Source organism: Prosopis cineraria, unplaced genomic scaffold (assembly GCF_029017545.1).
Source record: "Prosopis cineraria cultivar Desert tree isolate PC_DT_omini unplaced genomic scaffold, ASM2901754v1 PC7, whole genome shotgun sequence".
NCBI lineage: Eukaryota > Viridiplantae > Streptophyta > Magnoliopsida > Fabales > Fabaceae > Prosopis > Prosopis cineraria.
Window position 1 is genome coordinate 280,884 of NW_026555338.1, and position 19,477 is coordinate 300,360.

Sequence of the window (19,477 nt, forward strand, 5' to 3'; positions counted from 1 at the left end):
CGGGCAAAGCCCGTCGCATGTGACGGAGCGTTGTGGCAAGCCTTGGTAAAAGCTTCGATGGGGATAGCGCAAGTATTGGCAACCTCGATCAAAGGCTTGGGGAAAGTGTTGGTAAGAGCTCTGCACGGTCTGGGCAAAGCGTTGGCCAACCTTGGGCAACACTCGTCGCAAGTGATGTAGTGTTGTGGCAACTGCCGGCAAAGCTCTAGTACGGTCAGGGCAAGGGTTGGCAACCTCGGGCAAAGGACGTGGCAGGTGTTTCCTAAGATTTGGACCTGTCACGGGCAAAGTTGGGACAAGCCCGAGGCAAGTCCTGGCAAGGAGGCAAGAGGTCCGGCATGTCTGGGCAAGTCCTAACACGTCCAGGCCTGCCCGGGGCACGTCTGGGCATGTCCGAGTACATTCGGACCTACCACGGGCAAGTCCTGGCACATCCAGGGCAAGTCCTAGCATGTTTTGGTATGTCCAGACCTGCCACGGGCAAGTCCTAGCACGTCCAGGGCAAGTCTTGGCACACCCAGACTTGGCACGAGCAAGTCCTGGCAGTGCAAAAGAGTCCTACCCATACCAAAATGAAATCTACTCATTACATTTATGATTTCTTTATTTTATTAACTCAAACTCATCCCCCTTGACATGTTTAGGGGTCCGACCGTCGGAGTCGCCGCCCGTGCGGTCCATGGAGGCCGCACTCTTTTGAGCAATCAAAAAATCTCAAAAAATTTTGTGGGTGTCCAAAACTTATGAAAATTGGCAAATTTCATCCTCATATCATGTCTAAGAAGCCTGTAAAAAATCACACGAATCGGAGGTCTCTAGGTCCCTCAAAAGGGGCATTGTCGTTTGAGCAAAAAGTATGTCTGTTCGTGCCAGAGTGGAAAAAGCCCATATTGCTCTTTAGTGGGGGAGCTCCAACCCTCCCTCCCCAGCCAGCTGGGGCCCAAACCTATAGCGTGGGTCCCCTATGTATTGATGGGACCCCAAACCCACGCAACCGGCAGGCGGCCGGTGGCAACCATCGGCGGCAGCCCTCCGGCGACTTTTTTGGTGAACCCTCAAAATCAAACGTGATGCTCGGCAGGTTGTGTGTGTGTGTTCAAGGGTTCATTGGTAGGTCGTTTGGAGGGTATTTAGCACGCGCACAGTCCCTTAGCTTCTTCCGGCGAACCCTTCTATCGACGGTTGGTTTTCTTTCAGGGGTTTGTCGATTGTTGTTAAAGGGCCACAAAAATTGTTTTGGAAAGGTTTGGTTTGCCCTCCCCCCTTTTGCGAGATTCCCCGGTTGCGTTGGTGAACAAGCTTGCTTTGTAGGCATTTGCCCAAGATTGGTTGGTAAGAAAGAGCGAGGGATGGTGTGCCCCGGTTTGTGAGGGAAATGATGGCCCTTTCTCGTATTTGATTCCTGTTATACGCATGCAGACTGGCATAGGGGTTGGCATTTCATGGGCCTCCTCCAATTGCTTGGTATGAGGCAAGTCGTGATGGGATTCTTTGTCGGGGGGCACTTCGTGGAAATTGCATGCTTGGGTTTCTCCCGTTTTGAGTGAGTCCCGGAGATGCATGCCTGGGCATCTTCCTTTATCTGCTTGGTAACTTATAGCGTGATGGGGTTTCACGCCTGCGCTCGGTGCATGGCTGGTGGCCCTATTCCCCATCGAGTTCAGATAATCTGCTCACATGCTGGCGGGCAATCAGGTGGTACGTCCTCCCGACTATGATATGTCGCACAGGGCCCACCCCTCATGTTGCTTGATAAGCCTGCGTGGGGGCGGATTGCCGTGCACGGTGGTGTTCGAGGGTGCGCGAGGGGTTGGTATTTTCTATCATGGCGAATGATCTCGTTGCCTCGAATTTGACAGTTTCCTTGAATGTCCTGGCTCGACGTGTTGCTCATGCCTAGCGGTGCAGGGCTGGCACCTCTCGTCCCTTCCATTTGCTCGCCTCACCCTCTGGGCTCGTGGGGAGTGGTTGGCACGGGAGTATCGGTCCGCTTGAACGCATGGGCATGTGAGTGGTGTTTGGATTATCTATGTTGGTTGGCTCCGCGCCCGAGCATCGAACTGTCAAACACGCAATCGTCCTCATGTCTTGTCCCTTCGAAGTGTTGCGCCTCAGTTTTGATTCAGGGGTGGTTCTTGTGTTACTTATCACCGCTGCGGAAAGCGATGGCTTTGAGAAGGTTCTCCATCTGTTACCCCCCGAAGGGGCGTCGGAGGACTAGATAGCATTCCTCGTGCTCCCTCAAGCTGCCGACGGTCGATCAGGCCCTCGAGGTCATATGCTATGCTCTCGGACGCGGTGCTGTGCGCGAACGTAGGGCGGGTGCCCTCGCTTGTCCCAGAAGAAGCCTTGACCTCTTAGAGGACCGTCGCACCTGCACTGTTCCCTACGGGTTGGTGCACGGGCAACGTGCAGCGTCACGAAGGTTCGCTACCTGGTTGATCCTGCCGGTAGTCATATGCTTGTCTTAAAGATTAAGCCATGTATGTATAAGTATGAACTAATTCAGACTGTGAAACTGCGAATGGCTCATTAAATCAGTTATAGTTTGTTTGATGGTACCTACTACTCGAATAATCATAGTAATTCTAGAGCTAATACGTGCAACAAACTCAGACTCACGCAAGGGATGCATTTATTGGATAAAAGGCCGATGCGGGCTCTGCCCATTGCTGAGATGATTCATGATAACTCGACAGATCGCACGGCCCCGGTGCCAGTGACGCATCATTCAAATTTTTGCCCTATCAACTTTCGATGGTAGGACAGTGGCCTACCATGGTGGTGACGGGTGATGGAGAATTAGGGTTTGATTCCGGAGAGGGAGCCTGAGAAATGGCTACCATATCCAAGGAAGGCAACAGGCACGCAAATTACCCAATCCTGACACGGGGAGGTAGTGACAATAAATAATAATACCGAGCTCATCAAGTCTGGTAATTGGAATGAGTACAATCTAAATCCCTTAACGAGGATCCATTGAAGGGCAAGTCTGGTGCCAGCAGCCATAGTAATTCCAGCTCCAATAGCGTATATTTAAGTTGTTGCAGTTAAAAAGCTCATAGTTGGACTTTGGGCTCATAACCAGGGGTCACTGCAAAACTAATGCTTGGGTTGGCAGACGCGTGTTTCAGTAAGAGTCAAAAGTTGACTTAGCATAATTCTTTACACACATTTACTTCCACATTGCCAAAATGTTTCTATTCTTCACCAGTGGTCCTCAGTACCAATGTTGCCGTGCAAATTCGATCGTGACTCTGCAACTGCGACCTGCAAGAGCCAAGATTTATTACGAAGAACCCCACAAAGCACAATTTTTCTTCATGAGAAAGAAAATCCTGAAATTGACACGTTAGCTAAGAAAAATTATAAAAAACACCACTAAAAGTATTGACTATTGACTTTTAAGACAAAATTAGGGCTAACTTTGTCTCTAACAAGTAAATAAAATAGAGGGGGAATTACGTCTAGGTCCTTTAGAAGGAAAATACTTACTTTTCATGCCAATACAATCTAATAATGCTTTGAAAGCCAAAAAGCTTTATATGCAATTAATTTTTTAAATCAAAAAACTAAAGGGGGAGTCAAATTTAGGGCCCACCTTCTTGTTTTGCACAACGTTTCAGACATAAATGAAACAATTAAGCAAGAGAAGATCAAGAAGAAGAAGAAGCACTGGTTCTCTTTTCTTTGCATGCAACCAAACAGAAAAATCAAAATGGACTGTGCATACTTACTTGCTTGTTCTTAGTGTATACTAAATTCGGTTCCTTTCTTGGTTAACCGAACCGGAAAAGATTGCTATAACAACCCCAGGAAAAAAGAAAATTTCTCTCTCTCTCTCTTCTTCTTCTTTTTCTTCATTCCAAGTCTCTCTCATGTGGAAAATAACACAACAAGTTTCGCAATTCAATAGTTTGTATAGTTATGGAGTAGTTTTGCTTGAGCTCATAACCAGAAGGAAGGCATTGGATGCTTCATCCAAGGACGGAATAGATATAGTGGGTTGGGTCAAAGCTGCATAGGAAGAATCAAAAGAAATTGATGAGATTGTTGATCCAATCCTTGGTGAGGAACTTATGGTTTCTAATGTAAGGGATCAAGTAGAACAAGTGCTTATGGTGGCTTTGAGATGTACTGAGAACGATCCAAGTATGAGGCCAACAATGAGAGAAGTCATCAATAATTTGATTATTAGAAGCAAAGCTTTTGGTAAGTATTGAAAGCTAGAGAGCTCCAACCTTATTTTCTTTTTCTTTTTTTGACTACTTATAGGTCTACTATGACAATCTTGTTCAAGGTACAATTAAGCATTAAATGCAAATATTTCTTCTAGTAAGAATTTGAACCTTAGTTCGTCATATTATAACACTAGATTAATCCTGTTGGTTCCAAGCTTGTTTTCTTTCAATGTACATCTTGAATTTCTGCTTTTTTTTTATATTAGTTCACAAGCGTATTGAAAGTCATGGCAATAAATTGTTGAGAAAGAATAATAATTACTTCAACAAATTATTGTAATAACAAGTAAAGGCTCCGTTAAGAGCAAGGGAAAGGAAGGGGCAACTGAGTATTGAAAGGACAATTATATTATCGTATAAGTTAATAAAACTTTGCGGGTATGACGATTAAGATTCTTTAAAAACATGTACATGCATGCTTAAATAAATTATTACTAGCACTTAAAAATATAAATAAATTAAGTTATTAAACTCTTTTATCATGTGAGATTTCAAAATTTCCGCAGATATTTAGAGCATTACATTATCAATCGAACCCTATCCTTGGCATTTGAAGCCAAAAAAATAAGTATAGTAAATTTGCTTCCTTGTACGCAAAATTTAAAGAAATTAAACACGTACGCCTATTTCTATATATGGAAAAGTATCCTAACTTGATCAATAGTATCTGGGAGCATTCCTTTGAGTTGCTTGATCAAATTCTTGAAGCTCTAGACCTCTTACTTCTATCCCCAGGATATGTCCTAGGCTTTTGGCAGTAAAGATCATAGGACATCCTCTGATATTTGCCTTGTATGTTTTCTTTTATTTGTCCCATCCAAAACTTGTGTAGAGTACTTTGACCACTTCTATTGAGTAGCTCAAGTTTAGCTCCAGTAAGCTTTATAGTCACATAAATAATCATCTATATCAAAGTTGTGAGCTTTGATAAAAGTATTATATTTTGTGTAGTGACCAGTTACCACTATTGCTAAGAAGAAAAAGTGGGTAAACCTCATCTAGGAGGCACATTATTGCCATCCAGAGATAGTTCTTGTCCAAGTCTGATTAGAGCCTTATCTTGTTGACCAGTTGAAGCAAGCTCAAATGTTGTAGTAGGCTCTCTTGTCTTCCTTGGTGTCCTGGTCCTCTTGGATGATTTACCAAGCGATTTGCTGCCTTCAACAATCATGGCCTAAGAGAACTGCCTCTTTCTTGTTACTTCCTCACTTGCTCTCTTCCCAATATCTTCTGCTTATGCCATTTTAGAATGGTAGAAGGAAGAGATTTAGGTTGAAGATTGAGAAGGAATTTAAGGAATATAATGAACGAAAAAGTTTTTAGAAGGAATGGGTAATTGAATTTGAGTGCCAAAACGATCAGAGAAGCATCAGGGAGGCAATTAAGAGAATTATAAGAAGTAATGGCTAAATATCCAAACGTTAGTTCACGCATGAAATTTAAGAGTTAAGTCACAAGATATATATAGGCAAGGCACAATCATGCATGACAAACAATGTGTTTCACACGTGGTTTTGCCAGTTCTTCATATATAGTGACATTCCTTGCTTGTGACATAGTGTATTTCACGTGCGATTTGTCCACATATTACAAACTTAGCCTCTGTTATTTTAGTGCCAACAAAATCACGCATGGTCACTAGTAGTCTTCACACGAGATATGTCCAAGACAGAATAAATGCTCTTGGGAGAACATTTCACACAAGCAAAACCTCCCTTTTCATGCATGATTTATCATGACTCAAGAAGAATGGCACCCTGAGTGACATTTCACGCAAGCGACCAGGTAAGTCTTATGTGTGAAATTGTAGCATCATAAAAATCATAGCAAAATAATGCTTTTTCACATAATACATAGCATGTAGATATACCAGAAATGTCCTAGAACAATAACAACAATTCTCTTAAACAGATAATACTTGATCTCCTGACTTCTTTCTTTAAGAATCATTCTAATTCAATTCAAAAAAGCCAAGATTCATGAATTAAGCCTTGCAAAAATAACTTAAAACAACTCCGAAGCTTAAGTTAATAAAAGATTCAAATATAATAGAATTAAGTTTAAAATCTCACAGCTCATTAGGATTCATCATTCCTAATTTCCTTCTTCTGAAAGTGAATTGTTCTTCAACTAGAGGTTTTGATGAAAATGTCAACCAACTGCTTAGTAGTGGGTACAAACTCCAGCACAATATCCTTCTTTTGCACATGATCCCTTAGAAAATGATGCTTTATATCAATGTGCTTGGTTCTTGAATGCTGGACAGAATTCTTAGCCAAATTGATGGTACTGGTATTTTCACATCTAATTGGAATCTCTTTGAGATGAACTCCCAAATCTTTCAATTGTCGTTTTAACTATAAAATTTGTGCACAATAGCTTCCAGCAACCAAGTATTCAGCTTCACAAGAAGATAAGCATACACTATTCTGTTTCTTGTTGAACCATGATATTAGTGAGCCACCAAAGAACTGACAAGTTTCACTTGTGCTCTTTCTATCTGTCTTGTATCCTCCATGATCAGCATCTAAATAGGTGATTAACTCAGGCTTTCCTCCTTTAAGGAACCAAAGTCCTAGCTATGGTGTTCCATTCAAATACTTGAAGATTCTTTTCACACCCTTTAAATGAGATTCTCTTGGATCAGCTTGAAAACTTGCACACATACAAACACTAGACATTATATCAAGTTTGTTGGTAGTTAAGAACAATAGTGATCCAATCATCTGCCTAAACTTTGATTGATCTTCCTTCTTCCCTATTTCATCCTTATCCATCTTGATTGAAGCACTCATAGGTATATTGCTTGGATTTGAATTTTTGAACCAAAACTTCTTTAGCAGTTCATGAGTGTACTTAGTTTGACTTATGAAGATTTCATCTCTCATTTTCTTGATTTGCAATTTGAGAAAGAAATTTAGCTCTCCCATCATAGGTATCTTGAATTCACCTTACATCATCTTAGCAAATTTCTCACAAAAAACTTCATTAGTAGCTCTAAAAATAATGTCATCAACATATATTTGAACTATAAGAATATCACTACCTTCAATTTGATATAATAGAGTTTTATCCACCATTTCTCTTTTGAAGTTATTATTCAAAAAGAAGGCACTTAACCTATCATACCAAGCTCTTGGTGCTTGCTTTAGTCCATACAATGCTTTCTTCAATTTGTAGACATGATTTGGCATTGATGGATCCTCAAATTACATCGTATTATTTTAAACACTGCAAGAAATACAATTTGAACAAGACAAAGTACAAAGAGTTGGAAGCAAGAAAGAGTAGCTACATTTTTTTTGTTTTTGACCTTTTAGAGCTACATTGATTTGAAGAAAGATTATGATGTCTCATATACTATTTAAAATAGTCAATGTGCATAAACTCAAGGCACGTCTATGTTGTTGGCATCATTTATTTAAAATAGTCAATACCTATGGACTAAAGGCACACCTATAATATTAGTGTCATTTCATAAGTACATTTATTTAAAGTTCAATTGTTTTGGTGGCAAGGGGAGAAAAAGATCGGAAACAAAATCATAAATGTGGCACATAGTTAATCATACATAACAACTTTTTTGGTTAGGAGGAAAAATGAGGACAATAATTAATTAAATTATGTTCATGCTCACAGAAAGACACCAAGTTATGTCCCACAAATTAGTTTTGATGTAGAAACGTTGCAGGTGGAAGCTAGCTACATTGATTTTTTTTTTTTTTTACCTTTTAGAACTACATTGATTTGAATTATTGTACCACAGCAATTATTTAAATTATTGTACTATTTAAAATAGTCAACGCGCATAAACTCAAGGCAGATTTATATTGTCGGTGTCATTTTTTTAAAATGGTCAATGCTTATGGACTAAAGGCACACCTATAATGTTAGTGTCATTTTACAAGTACATTTATTTAAAGTTGAATCGCTTTGGTGCAAAGGGGAGAGAAAGATTGAAAAAAAAATCATTAATGCGGCACAGAGTTAATAGTATGTAACAACTTTTTTGTTGGGAGAAAAATGAGGACAATAATTAATTCAATTACGTTCATGCACACAAAAAGACACCAAGTTATGTCCCACAAATTAGTTTTGATGCATAAATGTTTCTTTGGAGGCTTATGCAAGTAACTATAATAAATTCCAACTCAAACTCTCCCATCAACTTCAGTAAATCAAGAAAATTATCTAGTAATAGAATTATGACAAAACTTAGAAGTGTAGTCCCGATTTTTCTGTTTTTATTTTTACTAGTTTTTTTGTTTATTTTATTTTATTTTTGTATCTTTAATTTTACTAATTGTTTTGTTAATTTTATTTTAACGTTATCTTTGTAGCTATATTTTCTTTTTATTTCTTAATAGGATACTTTCTTAACCAAACATAATGAAAAAGAAGACTCCTAAATTTTTGAAATTTTATGGAATGACCCGTACGGATTTTTGTTTGAATTTTTATCAAAAATGACAAAATTGCCCTCGTTTAAATGAACCACATAAATGATTTATTCATTCCCATACTGCATGTTGTTCATTTTACGAAATATTGTCCATTTCCCTTCTTTACTTAATTATAGTCTTACTTTCACTTGATTTCATTCCAAGACCATAAACAAGTAAAGTAGATAGATGAACAATATTCTGTAAGCAAATGAACAACATATAATATGGGAACAAATAAGTCATCTTATCATGAAACTAATACTTACAATGAAATCAAGTGAAACTAGGCCTATAAACAAGTGAAGTAAGGAAATGAACAACATACAATATAAAAACAACAAGTCCTTTACGATGTTCATTTACATGAGGGCAAATTTATCATTTCTGTCACAAGTTCAAATGAAAATCTGTATGGGTCCTTCGATAAAATTTTAGAAATTTAAGGGTCCTTTTTTTCATTATGTTTGGTCAAGAGTCATCACTAAAATTTTTCTAGGTAACATTTGTAACACTTGCCTCGAGTGTTAATAAAAACACACCACAACCAAATAAACTAAGTATAGTTAAGGAGTTGATCCTAAAATTAATTAAGGAAATAAACCATTTAAATCACTAAACAATTTACACAATAGCAAAACATACATATAAAATCTCTTAAAAAATTATAAAGGATTAATATGTAGCATGGGAGTAAATTGGGCAAACAAGAGCAACTAATTGTTGTCACAACAGCATTTATTAGCTATCATGACAACCCTCTTGCATAAACTTTCAGGACACTCTATTTCTTCTTCTAGCCTCCAATCAAAGTGATTTCAAATCCTACACGTCAATTTTAATTATTATTAGTAGTGTACCAAATTTTAAAAAGATCTATCGTTCAAATTAAAATTTGGATACTTTACAAGATTGTTGTTGTCATGATAGCACCTCCAGATCAACTTCCAGAGTGCACCATTTCACCATCGGACCTCCGATCAAAGTGATTCCAAAGCCCACACGTCAAATTAAAATATTAATACTAGTATACCAAATTATGAAACAATCCAAGGATAGATTGAAATTTCTGCATGTCCCAACCTCAGCAATTGTTGCTATCATGACAGCATCTCACAACAGCAACTTCTGGAGTGCGTAGTTTCTCTGTTCGATGTCCAATTGAGGTGATTCAAAAGCTCATATGAAGATTATAAAAAATTTTACTTGCGACCCAAATTTTAGCAAAATTCAATAGTCGGATTGAAATTTGAACATCCGGATGCAAAAGTGCAGCTTTTTGGTAAAAATCATTTTCAAAATTATTCATATCTCATCCTAAGAGTTACAAACTTGTGAGAATATTTTGGACATGTCAAAGAGGACTATGAATGCCTAATAAAACATTCAAATGATAGAAAAATCCTTTATTTTAAAATTTGACCATCCATGTACCATTTCCATGGACCCTCAGTCTCTAAAATGCACAAATCATACAAAAGTGGTCAAGAACCAATTCAAACACCATATACTCATATAAATATAGATGGTAAACATTTTCACTTAGCTCAAAAATTACTTTAGGGCCCATGTACCTACTCTCTCTATCTAAGGTATGTGTTTGCCTATAGCACATGATTCACAATGCAACCACTTTATATTTGCTTGTAGAATCACATATATTCACACACACACACACACACACACACACACACATCAAAATAAACATTTACTTCTAGTGAAAACTTGATCTACCAAATGAATCCATCAAAACTATACACTATAACTAAGTTTCCTAGTCACAAGTCTACAAGCAGACAAAAATTCATATAAAGGCATACAAACCATACATATTCACACACATATATAATCATATCCTACTGGCACCTTAATCCTAAATACATTACAATAGATTTGCTTAAAAGAAATGAATTGTAGTTCTTTACAATCCACAACAACCCCTCACTCTACTCCTTTCCCTGTTTACCACTGGATCCTTCGCCTGGATCTAGAAATATTGTAAAGAAAGAGATGAAACAAATATAGTCTCAGTAATAGAGAAATCTACATTTATTATTACAAAGTAAATCATAATCAAATAAATAAATAATAGATTAAACATAACATATAATTTAGCTATTTAAAATACATGAATGCATTACATAGGCCGGTATGACCTTTCTTGCCCAAAAAAATGCCCCCTAGTACTCTTTAGTTCGCAAGCAAACCTTATACTCACTGTATCTCCACACATACAAAATATAATTCAAGGCATGATCTGATCCACCAAAACGTCTGTACCCTTTTGACGTGAATCTTGAGCAGTCGAAGCTAATTTCCTCTTAGAGCCAGCCCAACTTACTCTCCGTGTGAGGGCTATCTTAGCCTAAGCACTCAATCTCACAGTTCATACATCGAATTCCCTGCCCCACTGAGAGGTATCAAATACTCAATCTACTAACCACTTTAGTGTATTGAGCCCACAATACGAAAGGCAACACTGAGTACTAGCAATGTGCCATAGAATATCACAAGTCCACACCTCTCCATTAGTGAACTTCCACCGAGGTCATGCCTTTTACTATTGCCTACCTTTCTCAAGTATTGATCACTTCAACACTCTAAGGTAGTATAACATATATCAATCCTCCCTTAAGTGATTCCTTAGCCTATCTAAGGTACCTAACCCACTTACACTTCCTTAAGTGTAACTTCCATTCTCTATAATTACAATGCATGCAAACAATCTCGTTTCCATAAAAATATTATTATTAAACAAATAGAAAACATATTTGTATTATTATCCAAGTGGTACCCCATAAATCCTTATAAAATACAATTAATTGTATTTAATCATTTAAAACTTGTAATGCATGATAGCTAGTAATATTTATTCAAAAATAGCTAAACAAAGAAATAAGAAATATAAATTTTTTTGTTACCTCAACCCTTTTGTACCAAAAGAGTTTCCCCTTGTACAAATATAAGACTTGTCTAATGACTCTAAATTTTAATTTGAAAAAAAAATTCCCTAATATTTTAATAAGTTTTATAGAAATTAAAAAGTGGTAGTTTATAGGAGATTATGCTAGAAACTTTTGCAAGGATCTAGAGTCTAAGCTGAAGTTTGGTTTTAAATTATAGAAAAATTTTGTGTTTTTTCTTGAAATTTTCTTGTGCCTTTTATTGTAATTTTCTTGTGCTCTTTTTTGTAATTTTTCCATTTCTTCTTTTTCTTTGCATTAGCTCATTTATGGGAATAAAAACATAGCATCTCGATCATTCTTTCTCACTGCCATTCTATACTTCATTAGAGCCTCACATAGTCAATTCCTCTCTCTAACCCTTGCCTACATCCTTACTTGGTTGCCGACTGAGAGTTTTCATGTGGTTGTTGCTTCATTTGCTGTCATCACTATCACTGTCGGCCTCATCATTCCCCTGCCAACCACTGTGAGTTGGATTGCTAATATTTTCCACTGTTATTGTGGTATTCTGTGTCACTGAGAGTCTATCACTGGGTTGCTATCGTTGCTGTCACCTTTTTCCTCTCCTTTATCTTCATTCATCTGTCATGGTAGAAGAGGAAGATACGGTTCTGTCATTCTTCTCAATTACAGGGACGCTAGTGGTGAGTGCAAGTTCAGACTTCATCCTTCCTTTATTTTGTCTACTGAATGTCCGTGTGTGAGGAAGCTTTGGTTTTAAATTTTTATTTTTCACCCTATCAATAATTTCGGGCTCCATCTCCTCCTCTTTGTACAGCTGAGTTGAAGCACTAACACTCTTCTTCGTTTGGTCTGAGATCTCGATGCATAGTAGCTATCATTACACTTTGATAGAGGTAAAAATATTGATTCTTCCTCCTATTCCTTCAATTCCAATAGTGACGTGAATCTTTCCGTTTCCCTTTCACTGGCTAAGGTTAATGCTCTGTTCCTTAATGGTTCTATCATATGACTTGTAGGAAGACTTAGGTGTTGTTTTAGTTAATATTAGACACTATCTTTTCTTATTAAGTGAAGCTGAAATTGTGGTGAAGAAACTAAATGTAGAAATTATTGATTTTTCTTGGATGCTAGTCGTATAATTTAGTTAATTGTAAAGGTTCTTATAATGCTTGTCGAAATTATTGAAAGAGGAAATTGGTGAAACTAGGATTGTTAAATTTTATAATAAAGTCTGGAGAAATTACAAATATATATGGTGACAAAAGAATTGTTGGGATATGTGTTAGATTAATTTTGGAGCACCATTGGAATAAGCAAAAAGTTGTGAGAATTGGACCATAAGATTTTAAAAACTCGGGTAAGTGGGTAACGTTCTGAATGAATTTTTAGTAATTGTTTACAAAATTCCTTTACTTAAATTTTATACTATTTATTTAGTTGTTATATAAACATTCTTGTCAATTCTACTTTTAAAATAATTATTTTATTAATGATGAGATCTTGATTTTACTAATGATTTATGCTATTGATGAATAATATTTAAAGTTGATATATGATAAACGGTGTTACTTTTCAAAAAAAACAGCTCAATTGTTTAACTTTATGTTTGATATGCAAACCTTTAGCACAACAACTTGTGCATGAAGGAAATGACAATGAATATGAGAATGGAAAATGACAACCGAATTGTATATTTTGAAAGTGAAAATTTTGAATTTGTTTCCCACTCCATGCATGCTTGATTTTAATTAAGGGGACTGAGTTCAGAACGTTAGATGCTAACAGTAGTTTCGTTAGCCCTTGGCACACCATAATATACCTAGCTAGCAGGGTGTTTATTGGAGGTTCTAGCCTCGTGCGATGGCCAACACACATGAAATAAAGGGATGGTTATTCGTGAGTATCGTACTCACACTTGTTTTCATAGGCTTCAAGCCTGCGCATGGTTTGTGGCTCCTGCCGCGCTTGTTTCGTGGCCTTTGGCCATGCTTGACTAGTTACTTGCCCTCGTAGACTGTGTGTCCATGCTTGTTATTTGTTCTGATAAAGCCCTCCTAAACTTTCCAATTTAGACTTATTATTTTCTAGAAATTTTTTTTACCTTATCAAAGTGTGTTTATTGTAATTTTTTATATTTTGTGAGCAATAACATTTTTAATACACACTTATGAGATTCTATCTGCCTTTTCTAAATTCAAATTACATTATTCTGGAAATCATCATTTATGTACAATTTTGAATAATTCATTATTTCATTAAGTTATTGAAGTTAAATTTGTTATTTATTATCTTTATATTTTTTTTCTTTATTAAAATTTGTATTTGGACGCTACTCACCGAAAATTTTTTTTTGGCATCAAATATTATAGCTGACCCTGCTCCTCTCACTGGCCAATGAGGGCACTTCTTGCTTTTTTGGATAAAGGAAGTACATGGTGATGACTCTTTTTTGGTAAAATCTTATATTGTATTTTGCAAATTATAAATTAGTGCTCCACGTATGTCATAGTTGAAATCTAGTTTTATTTTGTTATTGTGAAAATTTCTGGAATAGAGCTAGTCTCCTTGCTAGTCTGATTGGCAAGTTCTGTAGTTGTTTTGAAAATTTTGAGAGGTTTAAATTAAAGGGGATACTCTGTCAAAATTTTTACAAAAATCTTTAAGAACTTTACTATTAGATATAACTTGCACATATATCGTTAATTTAGCTTAATTCTAAGATAATCAAGGCTTATGGAATGTGAATCTACATTATGTTCCATGCTGATCATACCCTTAATGTTGGGGTGTGACAACTTGGCTTGTTCCTTAACTTCCAAACAAATTTCACCAACAATCCCTACAACATATAAATGATCCACATCACTTCTCATGGTAAAAAGCATAAGAGAAGGCTAAAACTCATACCACATAACTTGGGTCAATGAACCATAATCCATCCTAATAGTCCAAATTTTAAAACAACCATTCACACAATACCACTTAACCACCAAAACTATTTATTAGCCACCACTAGGTCAATTTTCAAATCATACAATTTTTAACCAACTAAAAACCTTCACTTAGTATTACCAACTTTCACAATTAACCATTATAATAATAACTAAAGCTTAATTTAAACCTTATTAACTTCAAATAGCATGATTATAACCCAATTTATAGGTTTAAATCATTGAAAAGAAAAACCCAATCCCTTGAGGTTTGATTTTTGCCATAAAACTCCTCTTTTTATCCAATTGCCCGCTCAAAATATTATAGTACCATATAGAAATTCAAAACAACCTCCCTAGAATTCAAGGAAACTAAAGTTTACAAGAACAAAGCCTTTGAAATCAAAATTCAAAATTTACCTCTTCCAAAACTCAAGAAAACCAAGAGGAAAGGAAGATGATTGAAGTAAGAAGCTTACCTATCGTGTGGCTGAACTTGCAACAGCTGCAAAGCCTCTTGAATCCCCTCTCTTCCTCCTCTCTTCTCCTCTTCTTCTCTCTTGGTCCCCGGTTCTCTCTTTTCTTTGTTTTCTTGTTTCATTTCCTTTCCCTTCTTAAATTTTTGTTTCTGCATGCTTATATGTTTCATTTTATATCTTTAATCAACCACCATCTCTAATTATAAAGATGAAAAATGATAAGGAAAATTAGGTTGTTTATTTTAAAATAATTATGTGTGTGTTTTTCACTTGACAGAGTTAGAAGAATGATTAACATTATTGATATATATTGCCTCTTCAATGGCACAGATGTTGATTAGCCACCTAGCTTTATATATTTTAGGATATGATAGCCTTATATTTTTAGGCAAAAACTTATCTATACCTCTTTGTTTTGTTTGGCTGACCTGCCTTTTGTGCAAGTAGGTCTGATGAAATCATATTCCACTTCATTATTCTATTTAAGTGATTTTATTTTATTGTATTTTTTTGTTAAAATTTTATTTTACTGTATTGATTTTTGAGAATTGCCAGCTCCAAGTAGTTTTTGGTTTTTTAGTTTTTATTTTTTATGGAATCAAATCTTATTGCTTCTATGAATCAAGTTTACACTGTATATACATATCTTACTCAACCAGTTTATGAGTAGATTGACACGATTTTATAAGTTAAAAATATAAAAATAATAAATTCAAAGAGTCAACTTGTGAGTTTAACTTAAATTCATTTAGTTCAAATTTATGAGTCAGGTAATACAATTTTGTAATCTAGAAACATAGAAATAATAAATTTATAGGGTCAATTTGAGAATTTGACAATAATGATCCAAGTTAGCAAGTGGCAGCATAAAAGATGGGTGGAAGTTAGAGTTGAAAATAAGAGTCGGGCCTAGAGGCCCTATTTAAATAAGAGTTTGAAATTTGAAAATTAAATTTTTTAAAGTAATCGAGTTTGAAGACTTGGCTCTAATAAGCTCTGATAAGCTCAAGCAACCCTTCAAACCTTGTTATATTATTATTAATTTTTTTCTTTGATAGAACATGTGTTTGAAGCCAAGAAGGACCTGCTCCCTGAAGCATTGATGAACATATGTTATATTATTATTGATTCTAATTTATTTTAAAATTAATTTAATATAATTTAATAAATATCATTGTATAGTATAACATTTTTATGATTTTTTTTATAATTATTATGTTTGTGTATTTATAAAAAATGAACTTTTTTTTAATCAAGATTTGAATTTTCTTCCTAAAATGCTAAATATGTGTTATTTAATTTTTAAAAGATTGTAAGGATTTTTATTTTTAAAAAATTTTAAAATATTTTAATTAATTTACAGTACTTAATTTTATTTTATTTTTATAATTTTTTAAAATAGGACTTGCGGGCTCAAAGCCATTCAAATAAAGATTAAGCTTCAAAACAAAGATAAAAAATGAAAATTTGAGTTTAAAAACTCAAGCTCTTATGGGCAGGGTTCATAAAAGCTCGATTCATAAGAACTGAGTCTGTTCATTTTTTTCAACTCTAGTAAAAGTGAGTGATGTGAATAGATTAAGTTGAGAGGAAAATGGAAGAGAACTTTATGACTAGACCATAGGATGTCATGTCAATCTTATTATATTAATTCCCTCTTTCCGACTATGCCCCAAGCATGGACCAATAATTGAAAGGTGTTGGGGATGGAAAGGCAAAAGGATAATTTCACATGGACTTGAGCTATCATATCAATAATGAAATTTGTATCATGCCCCCAAGTTAAGTTTCAACTCTTCTATCTTTTTTTTTTAAGAATCATGAAACATTATTAATAATAAAAAGATTTACAAAGACAAATTAAACTTGGGCAACAAAACACAAATAAAATGGTATGATAACAATAAAAATTATTTTTTTATTTTAAAACATACACAGCAAGAAATTGTAAGTAATTTTGTATAGAAATAAAATAAATTTTTATTCATTTTTAAGAATTAATGGATATTTTTGCCCATTAATGATTCACTCAGGAGCATCTCACATCCTAAATTTTTTATATAGTACAAAATTTATCTTTTAGCTTTTAAAAATTGGTGCACTGGACACCCTGCTGTTAAAAAAGTTACTTCCTCCATTAAGAAATATAAGACTTTTAAACTGAATCTCGCCTCTCAAAAAAGTAGTTATTTATTTTTAAACTAACATATGTTTTTATTTTAACTATATTTAATAAAGTGGTTTCACTCTAAAATAAATATAAAGTAATTTATTTTATTAGGACACTTTTTGAACAAAATAAAATAATTATATCTTAAAAAATTAAAAATGCTTATATTTTTTTACAATCAAACTTTTTTAAAAATGCTTTATTTTTTAAATAATGTAGGTAATTTTAACTGTTAGTTAATAAACAAATTATTAAAAAACTTAAAAAAAAAGATTCGTAAAATTTAAAAGGAGCTCGGATGATTAGAAGCTAGCACTTAAAGCCAGGATAGAAAGTGAACAAGAAAAGTGGTCCAGACGGAAAGTGCCACTGCCCTTGATTTTATGTAAAGGAAAGAAGAAAACAAAAGTCAGAAGACTACAAAGTGGTAGTCTCCAGTAATTTCAAGACCTATGCCTGCCCCTCTCCTTGATCTCCTTTCCTTTCCTTTTTTTTTTCCTTGTGTCGCATTGGCAATCTATATGATGCCCTACACCACCACCTACGCTCACAAGACTCTCTCACTCTGATTTAATTGCAGCACGCTACTATCATGTCTAATTTAATCCATCTATATTTTTAACCATTTTAAAATATATTGAATGAAAATATGAGAATGAGATGAAGATGTGAGTAGGCTGAAAGGTCATAGAGAGGACCGTGTATGGAGTCAAAGGGAAAATAGGGGGCATATATGTAAAAGATTAAAGATTAAGATAAGGTGGGGGAGAAAGTATTAGATTAAAAGAGAATAATATGAGGGAAATAAAAATTTAAAAAAGAAAAAGGGTAGAGTATGATATGAATAAGGAAAAGGAAAAAGGACGAAGGCCCTCGCCTGCATTTGCGTGTTGACTATGTATCCGCAGTCTTCATGTTGCATTTGTGTGATGTTTCAGTGCTCCTTCTTCCCCTCGCCCACCACCCTTTTATTTCCTCCCTTCGCCAACCGTCTCCCTCTCTTCTCGTGCATATGTGGCTGTTACGCCGTTTAATTCCTCGTGCAATGTGTCGGCAAGGGGGAAAAAAACCCAATGCAATGATCCTAGCCTTGTAACTGTAGATTAGAGTATCTCCTTTTATCTCACTCCTTACAAACACATACAGCCAAAATCACTTCACTTTACTCCACCTCTTTTTCACTTTTCTATCTCTTCTTTACTACTGCAATCACCTTCCTATGTTCGTGTATGAGGTTCTTTTTTAAAAAAAATAGCAAAAATATAAATAATTAAAGTGTTGAAAGGTTGAGTCCTATTCCCTTCATTTAAATAAATAAGATATTTTTAATTAAATTTTTATTTTTAATAAATAAATAAATTATCTTTTAACTAATGTCATTTTTTTTATATTTATCTTTATTTAATAAAGAATTTTATTTTAAAAAAATATAAAATGATACATTTATTGAGGGAATTTTTGGAGGGAAAAGATATCATATTATTATACTTTGAAATATTAAAAATGTCTTATATTTTTTAACATTCAACTCCTCAAAAATATCTTACATTTTTTAATGGAAGAGTAGAGTATGTTAGAGGATACTTTTTAAATATTTTAAATTTATTTATTAATTTATATCATGTAGGCTGTTATGGTGGAGAAAATATTGTAAATTTGACATCACTAAATGGAGTTGGAGGTTTCTTATATTTTACAAAATTATTATTGAAATTTGAATAGTTAAATTAATTTTAGATGGTATTTGTATTAATAAATTTGGATTTTAAATTTAAAATCTCACACTTAAATATTAAATTTTTTTCGTTTTGATAATGAGAAAAATAAGGGAAAAAGAGAGCGAGTTGTGAAATTATGTTGAATAATTAATCAAATTAAATTAATTGTGATAATACTCTCTCCATTCAAAAATATAAGGCATTTTTAGTCTTTCAAAGGTATAATCATTGTCTTTTTTTAAAAAGTTGTCTCTATTGATAATAACTTTATATTTATTGTAGAGTTTTAATAGGAATAAATATAAAAAAATAAAATTAATTTAAAAGGAAATACCTACTTTATTGAGGGTAAAATTTAATTAAAAATATCTTATATTTTTAAACAAAAAGAAGATATACAATTACAATTTCAAGCTGATGGCTACATATGATATTAATTTCTGTGAATACCAATGGCATGCACTTTGTTTTTCGTATTGAAAACTCCTTTGAAGAATTCACAAAATATAACAAGTGGGTTGCTTGACGTATAAAACTTTATTTGATTACAAATAAAATAAAACACTT